This window comes from Mastomys coucha, unplaced genomic scaffold, assembly GCF_008632895.1.
Source record: "Mastomys coucha isolate ucsf_1 unplaced genomic scaffold, UCSF_Mcou_1 pScaffold7, whole genome shotgun sequence".
In the NCBI taxonomy this organism is placed as follows: Eukaryota; Metazoa; Chordata; class Mammalia; order Rodentia; family Muridae; genus Mastomys; species Mastomys coucha.
In genome coordinates, this window is record NW_022196913.1 from 76,558,766 (window position 1) to 76,579,367 (window position 20,602).

Sequence of the window (20,602 nt, forward strand, 5' to 3'; positions counted from 1 at the left end):
CTGGCCCATTACATTGGGAGTCTTCACTCTCTTCTATACCTATTATCCTTAGGTTTGGTCTTCTTAGTACGTCCTGGATTTCCTGGATGTTTTGGGTTAGGAGCTTTTTGCTTTTTGAGTTTTCTGTTGTGTCAATATTTTCTAAGGTGTCTTCTGCCCCTGAGATTCTCTCTTCTATCTCTTGCATTCTATTGGTGACGCTTGCATCTATGGCTCCTGATTTCTTTCCTAGGTTTTGTATCTCCAGGGTTGTCTCTCTTTCTGATTTCTTTATTGTTTCTATTTCCATTTTTAGATTCTCGATGGTTTTGCTCATTTCCTTCACCTGTTTGATTGTGTTTTCCTGTAGCTCTTTAAGGGATTTTTGTGTTTCCTCTTTAAGAGCTTCTAGCTCTTTACCTGTGTTCTCCTGTATTTCTTTGAGGGTGCTATTTATGTCCTTCTTAAGGTCCTGTATCATCATCATGATAAGTGACTTTAGATCTGAATCTTGCATTTCTGGTGTGATGGTGTGTCCAGGACTTGCTATGGTGGGAGAATTGGGTTCTGATGATGGTAAGTGACCTTGGTTTGTGTTGTTTATTTTCTTATGCTTGCCTCCCGCCATCTGGTTAACTCTAGTGCTACCTGCCCTTGCTAAATCTGACTGTACATACTTATTTTTAACTAGTTACCTTGGTTGTGATGTTTTGTCACAGTAAAAGGAAAGTCATTAACATAATAACTTAAGCTGAGGAGAATGGGACAAGAGCAGAGGGATGCTGGGCTTCATCAATGGAAAGCTGCTTTCTAATTCTGAGGAGGCCTCAAGTCAAGTCCATCCAGACAAAGTCTCCCAGGCAAGGTTAGATCTGAAAGCAAGCAGCTTGGACAATGTGACAAGGAGATCCTACCTCATAGGCTTGACATCATCACCATGATACACAAGCAGTGAAAATTAGAACCTTACAGAAGGATGTTAGCATTATGGGAATGCTTGGGTTTGTTGTTGTTGTTGTAGTAGTAGTTTTCGTTTGTTTGTTTGTTTCGTTTTTCCATATGCATAGCCCTTTGGTCCTAGATAGGGTTAATCTCAGCTTCAGGGCTAATCTCTGTCCTTGTTAGGTGACACCTAACCTACCAACTATAGACAATGCTCTTTGCTTAATTCCCATACAATGCCAAGAAAGAATATCCAATGGGAAGGAATAAAGATACCTCAGTGGACACTAATGCGTCATGCTGATCACGGGTGCTGCTGCATCGGGAATACATCGGTCTTGCACTTTCAGTCCTTATCCGAAATAACTGTTAGTAACAAGATGGGGAACTTCACATCTGGATGAAAATGAGATGTTCTGCCTTGTCCGCAAACAACCCACCCTGGCAGGCAATGGCTTCTATCCCCAAACACTTATCCATGTGCCATGGCTGGGGCATGCTCAAGAGTGCAGTGGTAAACATCTTACAGAGACTTCTCTAATTCTTGAAGGTCTTCAAATGCCTCTCCACAGAAACAAGCACATGCCATGGGTGTAAAGGAGAAAGGTGTTGCCCCTGGGAGTACCTTTGAGCCAGTTCACCACCCACCATTTTGTTCCATAGAGAGCTGCTGATCTGATCAAGTCAGAAATTGAAAACTTTGGAATTCCTGCTTAAATCATATTGTCAAATGTTTAATTCTGTTACTTTTATCCAATGTATCTTTTTCCAGTAGATATGGCAGTGGGAGATAGTAATCTAACTCTGTATGAGTCCAATTTGGATATAAACTTAGATTCAAGAGCTTCAATGTACCTGAAGTTTAAAAATAAATTTAGGGTTTGCACTAGGAAGTTTATCTCAAATAGCATGGCTATTTAACAAGCCATTTCATATATCTCCCAAGCTCCTTTTATTTGAATCAAATGAACTTGAATTACGTGGATTATTTTTCCAGTGCTGGAGAGTGAACCCAGATCCTTGCTCATGCTATGCAAGTACTGTACCACTGAGTCCCACCCCCAGCCCAAACTAAGTGAAATTTTGCCACTATAAAGTTGGAGAAATTTAAATTATTGATCAGATAGTATTTGCTTATGAGGCTCATATCAGCATAGGAGGATGAGGGGTACGCTTTGCATTAGATTTTATACAGTAGAGTAAGTATTTTAAAAATTCAGTAAGTAGGACAGTGTCAATCAATTTTTCTCCTTTTGTAATTATCATAAGTTAATTATGTTGGTACTAAAGTTTGATCAAAACTTGATCTATGATTCTTGGAGGTAGGTGCTGCTAACTACATAATCATCAGTTCAGCATATGGCCTGTGAGCTTCTCATGCATCAGGCGAGGCCAGGAACTGGAGTCATGATGACACAAAGGAACAGCCCAGGAATCTGTCCAGGGCAGTACTCCTTCAAACATGGGCCTGTGGACCAGTCTCATCAGACTACAGGAAGACAAGCACATCACTACTCCCCACGGAAGCTGTGACAGCAGTCAGACGTTGCTGATATCCGAGGTGTGATCAAGTGGACTCCTGTCACTGATAGTATCTGAAATGTTTTGGCTTCTATTGACATTGCTTGTTGGCTTTCATGAGGACCTAAGAGCTGGTCCTGGTCAGAAAGATATACCCTTCCCATAGAGCATTTGAGAAGTGCTAGCCCAGAGCATTTAAAACCTTCTAGGAGAGGCTAGAGAGATTGCTCAGTGGTTAAGCTGCCCTTCCAGAGGTCCTAAATCCAATTCCCAGCAACCATATGGTGCCTCACAACCATCTGTAATGAATTCTGGTGATCTTTTCTGACATGTAGGTGTACATGCAGATAGAGCACTCATATACATAAAATAAATAAATCAAAAATTTAAAAATTAAAACCTTCGAGGAGAGAGATCCTTAAACAACCCTGAACATGACAGCAATAGAGAAGACAGCTCTATTTTTACAAATAGTTCCAGCTTCATGTGAATCACGTGGAGAAAAAAAGAAATTATAAGAAATCATTTTCTCTATGGAGCCATATAGTAGTCATATGTCACAAACATATATGTCATATGTCTGTGTAAACATATACATTACGAAGCCTTCCACGGGCTCAGTGGCATGACAAAATACCTCTCTGGGAGATCTAGTCACATGTGATTAAAGTGATTTTGAAATGCCAGTTCTTAGCTTTACAGTGACAGAGAGAACACAGTGTTTCCATTTTCAGGAGTTTCGATTAAACCACAAGATATTAAGGGAAGATTCAATCAACACATCATCACAATAGCTTATGTGAAAATGCCAAGGGTTGGCAGCAGAAGACACAGAGTGGCTTTCCCAGCCCCATGTTGTTTCTAGCTTCCTATAAAACCAGAACTGACATCATAAATACATGTGTTCATGTTACCCAAAGGCTGGTCATGTGAGCACTGGACTCAGAGACTTCTTTGGTGCTGAAATTCTCAAAAGTGTACCTTGTAAAAGATAATTGAACCACACATAAGTTCTAAATTCTGGTGTTAAAACCCTAAGATGGTTGCAAATAAAATAATGCTCTCAAGTATACACATGGCCCTCTGAAAGGTACATTACTGCAAGGATTTCACTAGCTGGGTGAGTAGATCCCCAATTATTTGGCCTTCTAATTCTAGTTTCATTATATTCTTTTTTATTGTGCTTTAAGCACTACAGATCTGTAAATATATTGCACCGTTGAATGGACACATTTGCTGTGTACCTGTGACACAAAGCTAAAATTCATCAGTGAGTCACTGGATTAGGACAGCAATGCAGTGATTCTCTGCTGAGAGACATTTGACAACGCTAGAGAGACTTGTCATGACCAAGGTCATATTCTACTGCCCCTGAAATGCTGCTCAACGCCTACATGCCCAGGACAGCTTGTGCAACAGAATTATGAAACTGATTCAAAATGGTCACATTCATATGTTGAAATCTTAGCCCCATGGTGATGAGATTTGGAGAAAATGATTAGATTTTGAAGGCAGTCTTCATCAGTGAGAGGTAGTGTTCATAAAAAGAGATTACAAACACAAATATACACTTGGACTGTGGAGATGGCTTAGTTGGTAAATTTGACATGAAGCATGAAGATCTGAATTGAAATTTGTGTTCCTTAGAACATGTGGTGGCACATACATGCAATCCTAATACTAAAGAGGTAAAGACAGGATGATCCCTGGAATTTATTGGTTTGCCCATCAGTCTGGCTTACTTGGTGAGTTCCAGGCCAGTGAGAGACCTCATTTCCAACAACAAAAAAAGGGTGGACAAGACACACACACACACACACACACACACACACACACCCCACACCACATACACACACACATATATACCACACACCACATACACATATACCACACATACACACCACACACACCCACGCACACCACACATATACCACATACACAGCACACATACAATCTACAACATATCACACATACCACATACTATGCACACCACATACACACACATACATACCACATACAGACACACACCACACACACACACACCACGTACACACCACACACATACAAACACCACACACCATACAAAACACACATGCACACATACCATATTCCATATATCACACCCACAGAGAAACACACACACTACAGCATATACCATATGTACTATACGCCATCATCCTCTTAGCCACACACACTCATTCTCACCAACTCCCATCTGTTCCATGAGAACATTAGCAAAGGCAGTCTCTGAACTATGAGATGGGCTCTCCCTGGATGCAGAATCTGCCTGATGCCTTAATTGGAGACTCCCCAGCCTCCAGAACTGTAAGATATAAACTTCTGTTGTTTACAATCCGCTGCATTTATGGTGTTTTCTTGTAGCAGCCCAGGTTAAGACAGTGACCATTACTGAGCTAGCTATATTGATTCCTACACTCTGTAAGTCTGAAAGTTTGATGTTCCCGATTCAAAAGCTTTGTTATTATGCCTCCCTTTGATATTATGAACCCCATAGTTCAAACCTGGCTTTCACAGCCCAGACTTGGCAGTGACCCCCTGTGGGTGTCCTTTCTTAACTCAATCTATTTCTATGTCTATATTCAAGCATTGCCACGAGGGATTCTTTTCTGTAGACCAAGCAAGCCTTGGACTTGCAATTCTCCTGCCTCAGTCTACTGGATAGATGGGATTACAGATCTCTGTCAACAGGGTCAACTGTCATGAGGAACTTTTTAAGCAGATCTCCATAGAAGATAGGCCCACTGCAAACCTATGAAATGAGAATTGATAAGGCTCCTGTGTATCACCAGAATTGGGGCTCACTTAGACAGGGCTCCAGGGATGCATTGCACTCCCAGTGATGAGCCACAGAAAATTTTAAGGTACACCATCAAATAATAGTTTCAGAGAATATGGAGATAAAATGATTTTCCTTGAATGTGTCTGCTGACTTTGAGACCCAAGCTTCGCCTGGAGGGGAAGAATGTGGAAAGTCTAGGAACTACATTACATGTCTAATAAGTTCTATTCCATCCATATAAAAAGAAACAGAAGGGTCTGAAATGTTCTACCTCTCTGTTCTTTCTCAGGCCACACAGGTGGATTGTTTCCCTGTAGAGACACACACTGTCCCCTTGTTCTGCTCCTATCCCTCCAGAGAGAAGTGTCAGGGCATAAGGAAAATAGTGGCTGCATTCTGTCCTCAGGATAAAGAGTAAGTTAATTCAAATCTCATCTTCCCTCTTATACTTGTCTCTCCAGAAGTTCTCTGCAGTGTCCTACTGACTTGACTGCTGTGAACATCCGTCTGGAGCATGATTTCCTGACAGCTGGGACATGAACTCTCAGCTTATTCAACAGAGGAGTCACATACTTCAATGCAACACTGTATATATTTAAACTTTATCTACATACCACTTCAACCACATATTCATAAATAAAAACTTTCCACAGAACTTATACATTTATGTATTGGTTTATTGTCTGCCAATTCCACCAGAATATAATATCTATGCTAACATGGCTTTTTGCCTCGTGGTTTTTTTCTGGATAAGTGAATGAATAAAGAAATGAATTCTTACAACAGACAGAATTGTTGGACACTATGAGCTCCTTTTATTCTCACATCCAGGAGAGGAAATAACAGAATGTTCCTTATTGCAGACTATTCATGGTCTTATACTCATTCATTCTTTTTACACCGATTGATTCTTTACATCATGGTCTCTTGCTTTACAGGAGCACTGGCCACGGCCAATGTTCTATAAAGCTTTGCGTTCCTTCTATTCTTCTATCTCAAGTCTTAGTCAACACCTCCAGAACTCTCATGGGACACATTCCCTCTTACCCCCAGGGAAGCTAGCTGTGATATCATGTTTACAGGCTTACAGTTATCTTTCCCTATCCCCCAACCCCCACTGCAACATTCAACACATTTGTGGAATACTTCTATGTGATTATTTGGTTACCTCCCTCCTGCCAAGATATCCACGATAGCTTTGCATCACTGTGAGAAATACCTGAGATCAATCAACAAACTAATGAAAAAGGTTTGGTTTTTGGCTCATCTTTTCAGAGGTGTCAGCTGAACTCATTTAGGCCCAAGGGGAGACAATCCAACATGGCAGGAGTAGATACTGCAAGAAGCTGCTTGCCTCATGGCATCTAGAAATCAAGGAAAAATGGAGGGCTAGCATGAACACAGTGAGTTGACTTTCTCTAGTTCAATCTACCTGATATAAGTACTACTACCTGTCAATAGTTCAATGGGATGGGAACTGTCTCCATTTCATGGGTCTTTTGGGAGAGACCCAAAGGCTAAAGGATAGCCCCATCTTACTGAGTGGTAGGCAGACATCATACCTTCCTGGTCCCCAGTGTCTGGCACACTGTCTGACACATAGTGATGGTTCAACCAGTTCTTGTTAAATAAATAAATAAAACATTCTTCTAGGAACACGCACTGCTATCACATGGGTGGTACTGTATCATTTATTCTTCTTAAGGTTTCAAGTTAGTGGGTGCTGAGTCAACACATATTCATTATTGAAATGAGCCTTTATGTGCTTTAAGTACATGCTCCCATCTCTGTACACCACCAGGGGTCTTGTGACAAGCTTGCTAGGAAATTAGCTGTCCTTGTTTGTCCTGATAAAAAAGGAAGTTTTGTTTTGTTATGTTTTTTATTGACTGTATTAGTTGTTCTGGGATTAATGCATGATGGGTAGAAAATGGCTGACCTAGACTTAATTATGTGACTGGTCAGCATTAGTCTGTTGCAGGATTTTCCCTGTCCAATCACATTAGGGCAGTGGCAGGCAGACACTGGACAGAAAAAGAGAGGCAGAACTAGGAGCTGGAGAGAGAGAGGTAGCAGAAGGGGAAGGAGGAGGAGAAGCCAACATGGAGGCAGACAGACAGGAAGAAGATCCTGATCCCGTGTGTTTCATACAGTCACAAGTAGCTAAGATTTTCACAAGGTTAGAATAATTGGGGTAAAGCTTTTATCATTATCAATTGGCTCTGAAATTATTGTATTGACATCTTGTAAATTGTGATATTATTGTTATATAAATCTGATTGGATACTTAAGCTTTAAGAGTCATGTTTCTAATGGGCAACTAGATGTTGAGATGGAGGATCGTGGGGTGTGTGGGGCGCTGCATGGAAGCGAGAGGAACTTGGAGGGGGTGGGGAGTGTCTGAGAGATGGCCCAGCAGGAGCCCTGTGGCCACGTGGGGCCAGAGAGTTGGTGGGCCAAGAGACCACGCGGGCAGGGGCTAGCCCCAGAGAGTTGGTGGCCATGGCAGGAGTGTGGCCCCACTGAGAATTGGCAGGTTCATTTTTTTTTTTTTTAATATTTCCCAAAACGTTAGTCTCTATGTGTTTGTAAATATCTAGGCTTGAACTTGAATTTTCTTCTGAATACTTGGCACTCTGTGCTCTCTCTTAAAGACAATCTTTCTCCATTATTATTCCAGAATGATGGGTAGTCTGTTGGAAAATAGGTGTTTTGTGACGTAGGAGCATTTATGGGACATTGAGAATATTATGTAGTGAGTCCTTATGCTAAAAGTTGTTATTTGATAGCACACCTTAAAATCATTGATGACTTACGATGCAGAATACAATATGTCCCTAAGACTTTCCTTCCTGAGGGAAGTGACATTAATGAAAATAGAGGAAAAGAAAGAAACTCACTGCAGAAAAAAATGTAATTCTTCATAACACTCTGTAGTGGAGAAGCTGGTCATCTGGGGAGACTTGGAAAGTAGCATTTTCTTGGGACTCCAGAAGAAGTTGTCCTCGAACAGAGGAGCTAAAGCCAGACTGTCATCCTTGGAATGTTAGCACTGAGCACAAGCTGGAGTCCATGGGAATGTTAGCACTGAGCACAAGCTGGAGTCCATGGGAATGTTAGCGCAAGCTGGAATCCACCCATGGACTTCACTCTACACCTGATCTTACCCAAAAGACTGAGAAGTTATGGACTTCACTCTACAGTCATTTTCTCTTTATTGGAAATAGATTCTTCTCTCATATAATACATGCTGGCCAGAACTTCCCTATCTCCACCGCTTCGAGCTCCACTCCCATATCCTTCCCCCCTTCCCCAGATCCACTCCCTCTCCATTTCTGCTTCAGTAAAAAGTAGACTTCCAAGAGACAACACCTAGACAGAACAAGATACAAGACAAGGTGAAACCCTCCTCTCAGGGCTGGACAAGGCAACTCAATAGGAGGAGAAGCATCCCCAAAAGGTCAGAGATACAACTGTTCCCACAAAATCACAATGCTGACTGCTATAATATATATACAGAGGACCTGGTGCACACTCATGCAAACCCAGTGCTTGCTGTCCCAGTGAGCCAGCCCTTGTGAGCTCTGCTGAGCCAAGCTGGTGGGCTCCACCCCTCTGACACTTATAGTCTTTCCTTCTCTGTTCCCCAATTTATGACGTGAGGGACCCTATAGAGCTCTTCAATTTAGACTCTCTTGGTATCATGCACAGTAATTTCTTTCTTTTTTATTAGATATTTTCTTTATTTACATTGCAAATGTTATCCCTTTTCCTTGTTTTCCCTCCGAAAACCCCCTACCCCCTCTCGCCTCCCCCTGTTCACCAACCCACACACCCCTGCTTCTCTCTCCTGGCATTCCCCTACACTGGGGCATCAAGCCTTCACAAGACCAAGGGCCTCTCCTTTCATTGATGACCAACAAGGCCATCCTCTGCTACATATGCAGCTGGAGCCATGGGTCCCTCCATGTATACTCTTTGGTTGGTGGTTTATTCTCTGGGAACTCTGGGGGTACTGGTTTGTTCATATTGTTGTTTCTCCTATGGGGCTACAAACTCCTTCAGCTCCTTGGATCCTTTCTCTAGCTACTCCATTGGGGACCCTGTGCTCAGTCTATTGGTTGGCTGTGAGCATCCACTTCTGTATTTGTCAGGAACTGGCAGAGCCTCTCAGGAGACAGCTATATCAGGCGCCTGTCAGCAAGCACTTGTTGGCATCCACAATAGTGTCTGGGTTTGGTAACTTTATATGGGATGGATCCCCAGGTGGGGCAGTCTCTAAATGGCCTTTCCTCAATCTCTGCTCCACACTTTATCTCTGTATCTTCTCCCATTGGTATTTTGTTTCCCCTTCTAAGAAGGACCAAAGTATCCACACTTTGATCTTCCTTCTTCTTAAGCTTCATGTGGTCTGTGAATTGTATCTTGGGTATTCCAAGCTTCTGGGCTAATATCCACTTATCAGTGAGTGCATACCATGTGTGTTCTTTTGTGATTGGGTTACCTCACTCAGGATGGTATTTTCTAGTTCCATCCACTTGCCTAAGAATTTCATGAATTCATTGTTTTTAATAGCCGAGTAGTACTCCATTGTGTAAATGTACCACATTTTCTGTATCCATTCCTCTGTTGAGGGACATCTGAGTTCTTTCCAGCTTCTGGCTATTATAAATAAGGCTGCTATGAACATAGTGGAGCATGTGTCCTTATTACAAGTTGGAGCATCTTCTGGGTAGATGCCCAGGAGTGGTATAGCTGGGTTTCTTTACACACAGCCTTCCTACTTTCTGCTGTCAGGATCTGCCACAAGGCAATTCTTCTTCATGTCTGGATTTCTTGCACAAAATTTCCCAAACCCCATAACATTTGAGAGGACTTGCTAACTTCCCATTCTTTTGGAAAAACCCAGCTAAGAGGTCTAAATCTGCACCAAAGAGTTACTTTCCCCCTAGATTGCCCCCCCTCCACTCTCTGTAGCCAAGAGCTGTCCATCCAAAAATGGCTTTTTCACTTTCTGAGAGCTTGTCTGTCAATCTCTCACCTACCTAGTCTTCTTTGGGCATGGCAGATGCTACACATGGGAACTTCTGGTCCGTGCCTAGCCAGGCATAACCCTAGTCCCCGGGAAGCTGAGGCAGGACTCTGAGTTCAAGGCCACTCAGGGCTACATAGTGAGACCCTGTCACGAATAACAAGGACAGAACTTTAGAAGCCAATAGTGTAACTCCTTCTCTATGCCCCCACATTATAGAGTAGGGTTCCTGTGTTTGGTCTCAGATGTTGTCTGCTGTCTTTAGGCCATACTCATTTTCTATGATGGTTTAGATTGGCATCAGAAAGACTGCCATATCTAGTGCTACAACATCCATAAGCGGTTCATTTGTCACAAGAAGAGAGAACGAATATAGCTGCCTGTGTTTTATGGACTTAAATGCAGTTTTGTTTCAGCCTCCAGGAGAAACACAATGGCTCCAGTGCCAGCAGGGAGAAAACCATTAGATCTGAACATGAACCAACTTCTGGCAATTCGGCACTGTCCTACAGGTTTCCTTGAAAGGACTGGCCTACCAAATTTGGAGCAAAGAATTTTACTTTCACTTTCTCCACTCACCCAGAAAAGGCAGATAAGGCGAGTGACCAAGCTAATGCTAAGGTCAGAGACACCTAAGAGGGGAGAGAAGCTTATGTCACATAAAAATTTCAAATAGGCATTCTTTCTAAGAACAACTTTACATACATATAATTGATGATATGATATTATATATTTATATATATAATCATCTTGCCCTTATTTATTTTAATTTTTGCCATTTTCTCCTCACACAAAACTGTTTGGCCAAAAACATATGAGATTAATAGTAATGCTTTGACTCCAGCACACACACACATACACACACACACACACACACACACACACACCCCAAAACCTATGTCATATTTGCTTGCATTCAAATCTTGGCTGGTTCTCATCTGGGCCCATCAGCTTATTCTGAACCAAGAGACCCACATACCAGTAGAGTCCCATTCCTGAAAAGCTAGTTTGCTGTATAACCAATGAGATGGCTTTTGAGACTGATCAACAAGTTAGGAAAGTGACAATGCCCCTGCCTCAGCAGGAAGCTCACTATTGCAGTGTAACCCTTGCTGTACTGAAAGAAATTCTCAGAATTATTCAGAATCAGAAACAAACCCCAGCAGCCGCAGTACCATAGATTCAGTTTCCCATTACATGTAAGCGGAGTCGGGAGGTTCAGCGGGATGATGCCCTTGGGCTTCCTCTAGGAAGCAATACCCAGTCTCCTACTTCACTGCTGAGCCTTTTATTTGTTTTTTTTGACTTGCTTTGTTTTTCTAAATGCGACACTTAAATGAGGTCCCCATCTAATCAGGTGCCACAGAAGAGAACAGATTTTGCCTTTCTCCTCTGAAAATTCCACATACCAGTAGAGTCCCATTCCTGAAATGCCCAGCTCTGCCTTTGGTATGGTACAAAACCCTCGTGCTATCTACGGCAATAGGCACCGCAGGGCAAAGCTTCAAGGACCGACATAAGCCAGTGCGCTCTGTTTGCCAGACGCAAACATGAAGACCCAGCCATCTAAGCAGCATAAACATCTTCGTGTTTTAAATCAGAGTTTACACAGTCTAAACTCCAGGCCTCTCGAGAGCTTAGGAAAGAACTCACTATGTGCAGAGCCAGCACCTTGGGATCTCAGAGATGCTCTGTCCAGGCAGGTCCTCTCAGCAGTGGGCTGTGGCTCTGTAATTGAAATCACGCATAGTCAGCCACCCTGTTACCAGAACACCCCACCCGTGGCAGCAAGAAAGATTAGGTGACGTTTATGCCTCTGGAGTTGCAGACAGGAAGCAGGAAGCATACCTATGAGAAGCATCGAAGCCCAGCCCCTCCCACGGTTGCCTTGAAGTACTCCAGTGAACATCATAGGTACAGTCCCCTCAAGGAACAGTGTCCCATGGTCTCAGGTGCTTTGGACATGCTTCACAGACAATGCAGTGTTAAGGGGCACGCGAACTCAGCTATAGCCAAGGACTACCAGCTTCAAAATAAACCTATTTATCTGTACACACACACACACACACACACACACACACACACACACACGGAAGTGGTGAAAGAGAGAGAATAATATATTGTTAAAATAATGAAATATAGGAATTGTCATTTGGGAATCATATATTGGCAATGAAGAGTACAACCTAAATTCACTCTCATAAAATTCAACGCAAGGAAATATTTTGCTGCATTCAGCTGGAAAGGGAAGCAAATAAAATAAGACAGGAGCCAGGCTGGTTTAGGGAAAACAGAGATTTGCTTTCCTGTTTGACTTTCTGTGGCCGTCCTGCCACTGGGTTCTCTGCAGGTTGGCTCTGCAGGTTCTCAGGCCATGTCTCATATTTTGCTACCCAAAAGAATGTCAGCCCTAGTCCTAACAAAATATCCCAGTGTCACTCAACACTGGATCTGTAAGTCCCTATTCTATAAAGTCTAACAGAATGACGTAACCTAAGCCAGGCTAGCCCAAGAGGTGAGGCTAGAGTTAACTTACACAAAAATGAGGGAGGCATTTGGAGCTCTTTGAGGAGGAGAAGGGAGAGAAGGGAATTATGAAAAAGAATCCACACATATCCACCACAATAAGGCTCAACAAGAAGGGAAGGTTGACATCTAAGCATGGTCACAAAAACACTGGACTAGCCCTTGGATTGTCACTACTGAGACCAGAAGGAGCAAGGCTAGAGGGGGGTTGTTTCCCAGACCCGCTTCACTAGAATTCTCTATCAGCACAGGGTTCACTCTCTGAGGAAATGACTCAGAACTCCATTTTGGTTATGAAACGTATTCTACGGTGTGTGAATTTCCCATCTTTCCGTCTTTCGTTTGTCATCCAGACAGCTCTGCCAGAAGGGGCCCACATCACGGCTGGAAGCAGACCATGACAGATGTCACAGGCTGCCTCCCAGTGTTCAGTCTGCCTCTCTCCCTCCAGAACCCTAATGCTGTCCAAAGCAGGAGCTCTCAGCTGAGGAGGAGGGACAAGGGAGCCAGTGTGGCTTCTGGATCTGTGAACGGAAGTTCTGTGAGTGGAGGTTACTTGACAAAAGCCACACAGTATAAGACCTGAAACAAAAGGAGCTGCCACGTTGGCCTGGCCTGCCTGCTCCTGGGCTGCCATTTGAGAATAAGTGAGTACATTTGCTTAAGTCATCTAGAAGGGTTCTTTTAGATTACAGAACATAACCCTGAGCCAAGAAATTTTCACTAACACCTTGATAGTGGTGAGATCGTGAGAACTCAAGGCTCAAGTCAGGCCTCCTGACCTCCGCCAGTGATAATTCCAATCCTAGGCACTGCCCAAACAGTCTGTCCTCTGAATACCACACAAAGGCACTTTTCACATGGTGACTTCCACTGTTGAGCCTTATTGTGGTAGGGGCATGTGGATCCATTTTCAAATTTGCTAAGCCAGGCTGGCACTGCAGACCTGTAACCCCAGCACTTGAAGATCAGGGGCTCTAGAAGATCTTCATCTACATAGCTACATTCAAGGCCAGCCTGGGCAACCTGAAACTCTGGCTTCAAAATCCCAAACATAAGGAAGGCCTGCCTCCTTCCTCAGCCAGGTGGGCTATTTAAATGACTTGAGCCATAGTTCAAAAAGTGGCAAAGGGCTCATTTCCTCACCTTGCATTTTCCCTTGTTTTCTTTTCTTTTGTAATATGTGATGCTCAGGCATTCTAGTAACTAAAGCCTGCCTTGGCTGAAGCAAAGGACACCTGTCTCATTTCAACACACTTCCTCAGCAGGGGCTCCAAGGGAGAGCCAACGCTCTTCCCAATTCTTGTCATAGAGGAGGTTTCTCCTTTGATTTCTCTCCTTCACTGGGCTATTAAAAGGTATCAGTGCTTCCATGAAATTTGAAAGAACTTACCCAGTCAAGAAGAAACCATACCCAAAGATTGATTCTAGGGGGATTAAGGGTTTAGCTGTGAAAAGCAAAAAGATTTAAATATTTAGAGGGAGATTAAAAAGTAACATTTTCTGATCTCAAAATTGAAAAGGAATCTTCAAGGCATATAAGGGTTAACCATAAAAAGAAAGATTGACATATTTACAACTGTATTATTAAAGTATGACAAAGAATGCTAAGAGGGGAGGGGGGTCTGTGAATGTCTCAGCAGATAAGGTCATTTGCCACCAACCCTGGGGGCCTGACTTTGATCCCTAGGGGCCTATGTGGTGGACTGATCTCCAAAACTGTCCACTGATCTCCACTTGTGCGCCGTGTGTGACAGGTGCATGATCTCCTCCTACACCACCCCCGAATACATGTAATATTTTCAAAGTTAAAAAAAAAATAAAGACAGGCCAAACCAGTATTCAAAATGTCTAAAGAAATGCTATGAATTTGTCAAAAAAACAAGACAATAACAAAGCTAGCAATAGACCCCATGGGTACACCATGGAGGAGGAAGGCAGGCATGGAGGAGGAAGACAGGCACGGAAGAAGACAGGCATGGAGGAGACAGGCAGGCATGGAGGAGGAAGGCAGGCACAGAGAAGGAAGACATACCACAGAAGTAGAAGGCAGGCACGGTGAATAGACGACAAAGACTGAGCAATTGCATGTGTCATCAAAAATGCAAATTATATGTTTATGTGGGTATAAATCCATAGTGGGTATAAATTCATCCATGGAATTGAGCCCACAAACCCTTTGAGCGTCTATTGACATGGTCCAGTGCTGTGGTCTGGCTGATGTGTGCCCTCCATGAAACTTAATGCCCAGTGCAACACCATTAAGGGCTGTGGTTTTAGCACCATTATAAAAAAAGGCTTTGCATGCAAGCCCTCTGTTCTTTGCATGTCTACTGTCATACTGTGTGTGTGCGCGTGTGCACATGTTTGAAACGTAGTACCTCAGTGGAGGTCAGAGGACAACTTAGGAGAGATGGTTCTCTCCTCTCATCACATGGGGTCATCAGCCTTGGTGGCAACCATCTTGCTGTGGTTTGAATAAAATGGCTCCCATAGGTCCATCAGGAGTGGCCTTGTTAGAATAAATGTGGCTTTGCTAAAGTGTCTGTCACATTGGGGTAGGGGAGGCTTAAAGGTCTCAGAAGCTCAAGTCAGGCATAGTAGCTCTCAGTCTTTTTCTGCTGTCTGTGGATCAAACTGTCGAACTCTCGGCTCCTTCTCGAGGACCATGGCTACCTGGATGCCACCATGCTTCCTGCCATGATGATAATGGGCTGAACCTCTTGGGCTGTAAGCCAGCAAATTAAATGTTTTCGTTTTTAAGAGTTGCTGTGGTCATGGTGTCTCTTCACAGGAAATAGAAACCCTAACTAAGACACATCTGTACTTACTGAACTGTCTTACCAACTCAAAATCTCTGTTTCTAACCTATAGATACCCAATTACCCCAGCACTACTTGTTTGATAGAATATTTCTTCCATTGAATTACTTTGACACACTGACACACTTAGCTACTCCTTATTCGTGATCACTTCTAGGTCTTCTGAGCTTCTTTATTGTCAGTGTGCCCAGCCCTCTGCTGATTCTATGCAGCATAGATTATTGTATATTAATTGATTACTACATATAAATCTTAAAATCAGGTTCACTTTATTCCTTTGAAATATGGGTTTTTAATTAAACAATTTTAATTAAACTGTTTGAAAAATATTGCTTATATCACCCAAGTTCTTTATGAGATTTTTTAAAAATAAAAATATATGAAATCTAGGATTGAATATAAATTTGGGGAGAGATGGCATAGTTATTCTGTTATGTCTTCTATCCCATGAACAGCATAGTATGTTTCTTTACTTACTTAAATATTCTTTAATTTTTATTGGAATTTTTGTAATTCTCTGCATTAAAAATTTTATAATCTATTTTAGATATAAAGGTAAGTATTCCATATGCTCCTTTTTTGCTTTTAATAGCAAGGCAAGTATTCTGTATGTCCCAAAGTGATGATAAGTGAAATTGAACCTTAACTTCAGGGTCCATGTATATATTACTAGCATATAGTAGTTGACATTTGCAGACATTTATTATTTTTTTTCTTTCATTCTGTAACCTTGATGAATTCTACTCCTCAGTTCTGAAGATTTTTTGCAGAGTGGTTGTTAATTGTTGGTTTGGGATTTTTTTTTTTTTTTTTTAGATGGCATTGGATTTTCCCAGTAGGCTACCAAGCCTCTCTGAGTAGGAAGAGCACTCGTTCCTCCTTCTGCTTTTTATGATTTTGCTTCCTCTTTTTTGCTTTCCTGCAATGTAAGATTTCAGGTGCTCTGTTGAGCATTGAGAGGGAGCTGTGAGAGGGACATCCTTCCCTTGGTCCTGATCGCAGGGTGAAGGACGCAGTCTCTCCCTATCACTGGCGTTCAGAGATTAGCTGCAGGGGCTGCAGGTTTCCCGAGGTAACTCAAGACACTTCCCTCTCAGTTCTGAGTCTTTATCGCTAATGCTTGTTGAATTTTGTCATTCATGTTGATTTTTGTGCATCAGACAATTTGACTATGACTTTTTTTCCTTTTGAATGCATTCTCATCGAATGTAGAATTTTACGTTGATACTCCTTCTCAGCATGTAATCATGTCTGTTCTAACTGACGTGTTCTGGTGGGTGATATACTGCAGAGCCACTCCTGCAGGTGACATGTCTTAGGGAGGATCTGTGTTAGTCATTTTTTAAGATTTCACTCGAAGTCTGTGTGTCAATGCCTTGTGGCAAATCTGGGTAATTCTCAGACGTCATTGTTCTGAGCATCTTCCCTACCCTGTACCATCTCTCCTCTGGCTCTACTGACTTCATGTCAGATAAACACTATTCTCACTGTTTTACTTTTCCTTCTACTGCTGTGAAAAATCATGTGAACAAAAGCAACTTGGGGAGGAGAGGCCTGGCTTACACTTCCATACCACAGTCCCATCATGGAAGTCAGGATGGGAACTCAAAGCAGAAACTAGAGCAGAGGCCATGGAGGAATGCCGGTTACTGGTTTGCTCCTTATAGCTTGCTCAGCCTGCTTTCTTATAGAACTCAGGGCCATCTTCCTTGGGTGGCACCTTCTTTAGTGGGCTGGGCCCTCCCATATCAATCATTAATCAAGAAAATGCCCTACAGACTTGCCTATAGGACAATCTTTTAGAGATATTTTCTCAACCAAGGTTTCTCTTTCCAGACGACTCTAGCTTGTGTCAATTTGACAGAAAACCAACCAGGACACAGCCACCAACATGACCCTAAAGCTGGTACAGTAAAGTAAGCCTTTCTTCTCTAAGTTGCCAGAGGGAACCATCCCTGCCTGCTTCCTGGGATCTAAATAGATAGATGGACAGAAGAGGGGCCCTGTTGCCTGGAGGTAGCCATGTGTGAGAAGGCTTCCAGGAGTTTCTCTACGGAGCAATGTTTCTGCTTTGGCTTTCACTCCGGCAGGAAGTTGAAGAAGCCATGGGTGGAGTTTATTACAGTGCCAGGTTTTTTCCTCCCAGTCCCAAACTGGTCCGTTTTCCCTCCAGCCTTCTACCTGTCTCAAGCCCCAGCTGTTTATAAGATACTTTTACTCTTCTCTCCTCTGGAATCTGCCTCCCTCAGACTTCTTGTTTACCTGGCCTCTGACCCAGTTCAGCATCAGGGTATCGCCTGCATGCGAGGATTCCCTAATCCAGTGTGGTGACCAGAGCTCTTGACCCAACGAAGCATCCAGCCCAGACATTCTAAGGGGTTCACAATCACCAACGTTTTTATTGCCCTCCTGGCTAACAGAATCCAGATCATTCTTCTCTGCAAGGCAGAAATGAGGAAGATTGGCTTTAAAGATCTCTTCTCTCTAGGACACATTCCTGAGAGGTCACCAGCTGCTGCTGCTACTTCGGCATCTTTTCTAAGCCCAGCACAAGGAGGCAGGAAGATAAATGGGTGGGAGGACAAATTAACACTGCAAAGCTTGATAAATACTAACATCAAATCCTAAAAATAACCAGACAGCAGTAGTCGCCTTTAGGAATTTCTTTTGTGCTTTTGTGTGTGGGGCCTCGAGAAGGGAGAGAACACATTAAAGCAGGACTGGAAATGTTACCTGGAGGCACAAGAGCTCCCCTGCAGGCAGAGCCACCCTACCCACTCCCTGGCATAACTCCCTTGCTGGGTTCTCTCGTTCCGGCAGCTCTGCAATGGCTCCCTCCCAGGGCTTCCCAAGGCACCACTACTCCTGTGAGGAGACAGGTCAAGTGTCTGGGAAATTGCAGGCTTGACCACATCTTTGTCCCTCTTCGGAATTTCCAGTTGTTTTCAGAGAAAAGGAAGGTGATTGGGACCAGTGTGTATCTATCTGCGAATCCCTGTTACCAAAGTGTGTCACAGCAAGGTCCTCATTCCCACAGGCATAGTCTGTGTGGTGGGCACAACTCCAGATTAGGGCACCGCAAAACTCCAAACACGCACACCCCTTGGCACGCCTGCTGCACCTTTCCTAGACCTGGGATGTGCACAAATGACCTTGATGGTTTCAGGGTGGGAGTATCTAGGTTTAATGCAAGAGAAGAGAAGCTCCTTTTTGATTCAGTTGCTGTTGTTTCCCTCTCCCTGTGAACAAGTCCACGTGCTGTGAGTCTGTATGGATTGCTAGAAGAGAGAGAAAATGCAGTGGAGGGAAACAAAGCGCACCCTCCTGGATAAGCACGGGGCCCTTTGAATTCTTCATCTTCTCCCTGCCACAGTCAACAATTCCCCGCCATCTCGCTCCCTCTCGATGACTAGCTGCAAATAGAGGGCTTTCCTTCTCAGTCTCTCCTCTTAAAAATCACATCTAGATCTGCTCCCTCTGTGGTCTGAGGAACAGGAGGAACAGGGAGCATTCTCCTGCAAATGTCAATTTATTCGTAAAACTCCCGTTCAGGGCACCCACATCTCCCGATCGCTCCTCTCCCATGTTGCATCTGCCTCCCTGGCTCTTCTTCAACCTCGCTCAGTCACACAGGGATGAGTTCTGCGCTTTGACCTTCACAAGCATTGCTTCCCTCCTCCTCCCCATCATGCTTCCTAACAGGACTCGGATTCCTTCTCCACACCTCTACTCCTGTACCCACCAAAGCCAGCTCTCCACTTGCTTTCCACAAGCTGCCTGTAGAATCCCAAACTGTCCAAAGCAACGGCCTTGTCCTTTCTGCTCATCTCTCTCCCATGCATTCTGCCTTTGGATCCCGTGTCAATGCAGCATCCTGGTTTTTCCTGAGGACTGTGTGTGCTTTCCCAGGCACTTCTCTCCTCACCAGTGTATAAAGGAGGACACTATCACTGTCTGGTGTTGCCAGGTTGAACAAAGAAAAATATTGAGCTTGCAGTTAAATTTGAGTTTTAGATCAATATTAAATGCTGTTTAGTATGTTGGATGTTTGTATGGGATTTCTTTACACTAAATAGTGTTCTTTTCTATCTGAAACTAAACTCTAGGTTCCCTACTTTTTAACTTGACAACCACTGTAGTTGTTTCTTCAAAGTTTGTTTCTAACAGCACCCCTTCATTTCCTATCTCCATGGCCCTAGTAAGGATTTTTTCTCAGAAAAACAAAATAAAATGAAACAACTCTAAACCTTCATCTCTGCCTACATCAGCCTCTGTTCCTCTCTTCTTTCCCTGCCTCCGCCTCTCCCTTTGTCTCCTTTCTCTGTTTTTCTGTGGATGTTTTATAGTATTTCTAAATTTAGTTGAAACTCACATCTCTGGCCTCCCAATCACATCAACTCCCTCCTCCTCCTCTTCCTCCTCCAGTGGCTAGCTCTTGGTTCTGCCTTAGCCAGCTCTCTTAAGTCTGCCTTCCCTTCTATATCCCTTCAACCCATGGTTGTGAGGCCATCATCAAATACTACCAGTCTTCTGAAACCGCCTTCAGCTAGGTCCACTATCTCTATTCTCTTTACCTGTGACTCCACACACTACCACCAAATGAGCATCCTAAAGTCTAAGTGTGGGTATGCTGCTCCCTTGTCAAAGATGCTCCTGGCTACTGGTTGAAGTTCACATTCCCCAGCCAGTGTTCAGAGCCTGTCGCAGCTTGGTTTTTGTCAGCTCATCTCCCTATGGTCACCTTGGGGACCTTCAGGACACAACGTAAGGCCTTCCTTTGTCCATTGGTTCACACTCAGACTTAAGCTTAGATCACTTTTAAGGGGACAAACTGTAGTGATTGGCTAAACTCAAACTGTACTTTAGCCTAAACCATTTAGTGAATTACTAAAAGGAGTCAGTTAGAAGCAAGCATATTAGAGACCAGAAAGATGGCCGGTGGTTAGGAGTACTTTACTATTCTTGCAGAGGACTGAGGTC

The 20,602-nt window shown here is 43.3% G+C and overlaps 1 protein-coding gene across 6 annotated transcripts in view; it reads right to left on the minus strand.

Annotated features, from left to right (window-relative positions):
* Ncald (neurocalcin delta) overlaps nucleotides 1-20,602 on the minus strand; it is a 449,041-nt gene that overhangs the window by 193,156 nt on the left and 235,283 nt on the right. For 3 of the 6 annotated variants that reach the window (XM_031359537.1, XM_031359540.1, XM_031359539.1), the window contains exon 3: nucleotides 11,928-12,002. The exons of 2 other annotated variants lie outside the window; for them this stretch is intronic. The gene's annotated coding sequence lies outside the window, so the exon portion shown is untranslated. The remainder of the gene's footprint in view (nucleotides 1-11,927; nucleotides 12,003-20,602) is intronic. One more of the 6 variants, XM_031359542.1, reaches the window with a different exon arrangement.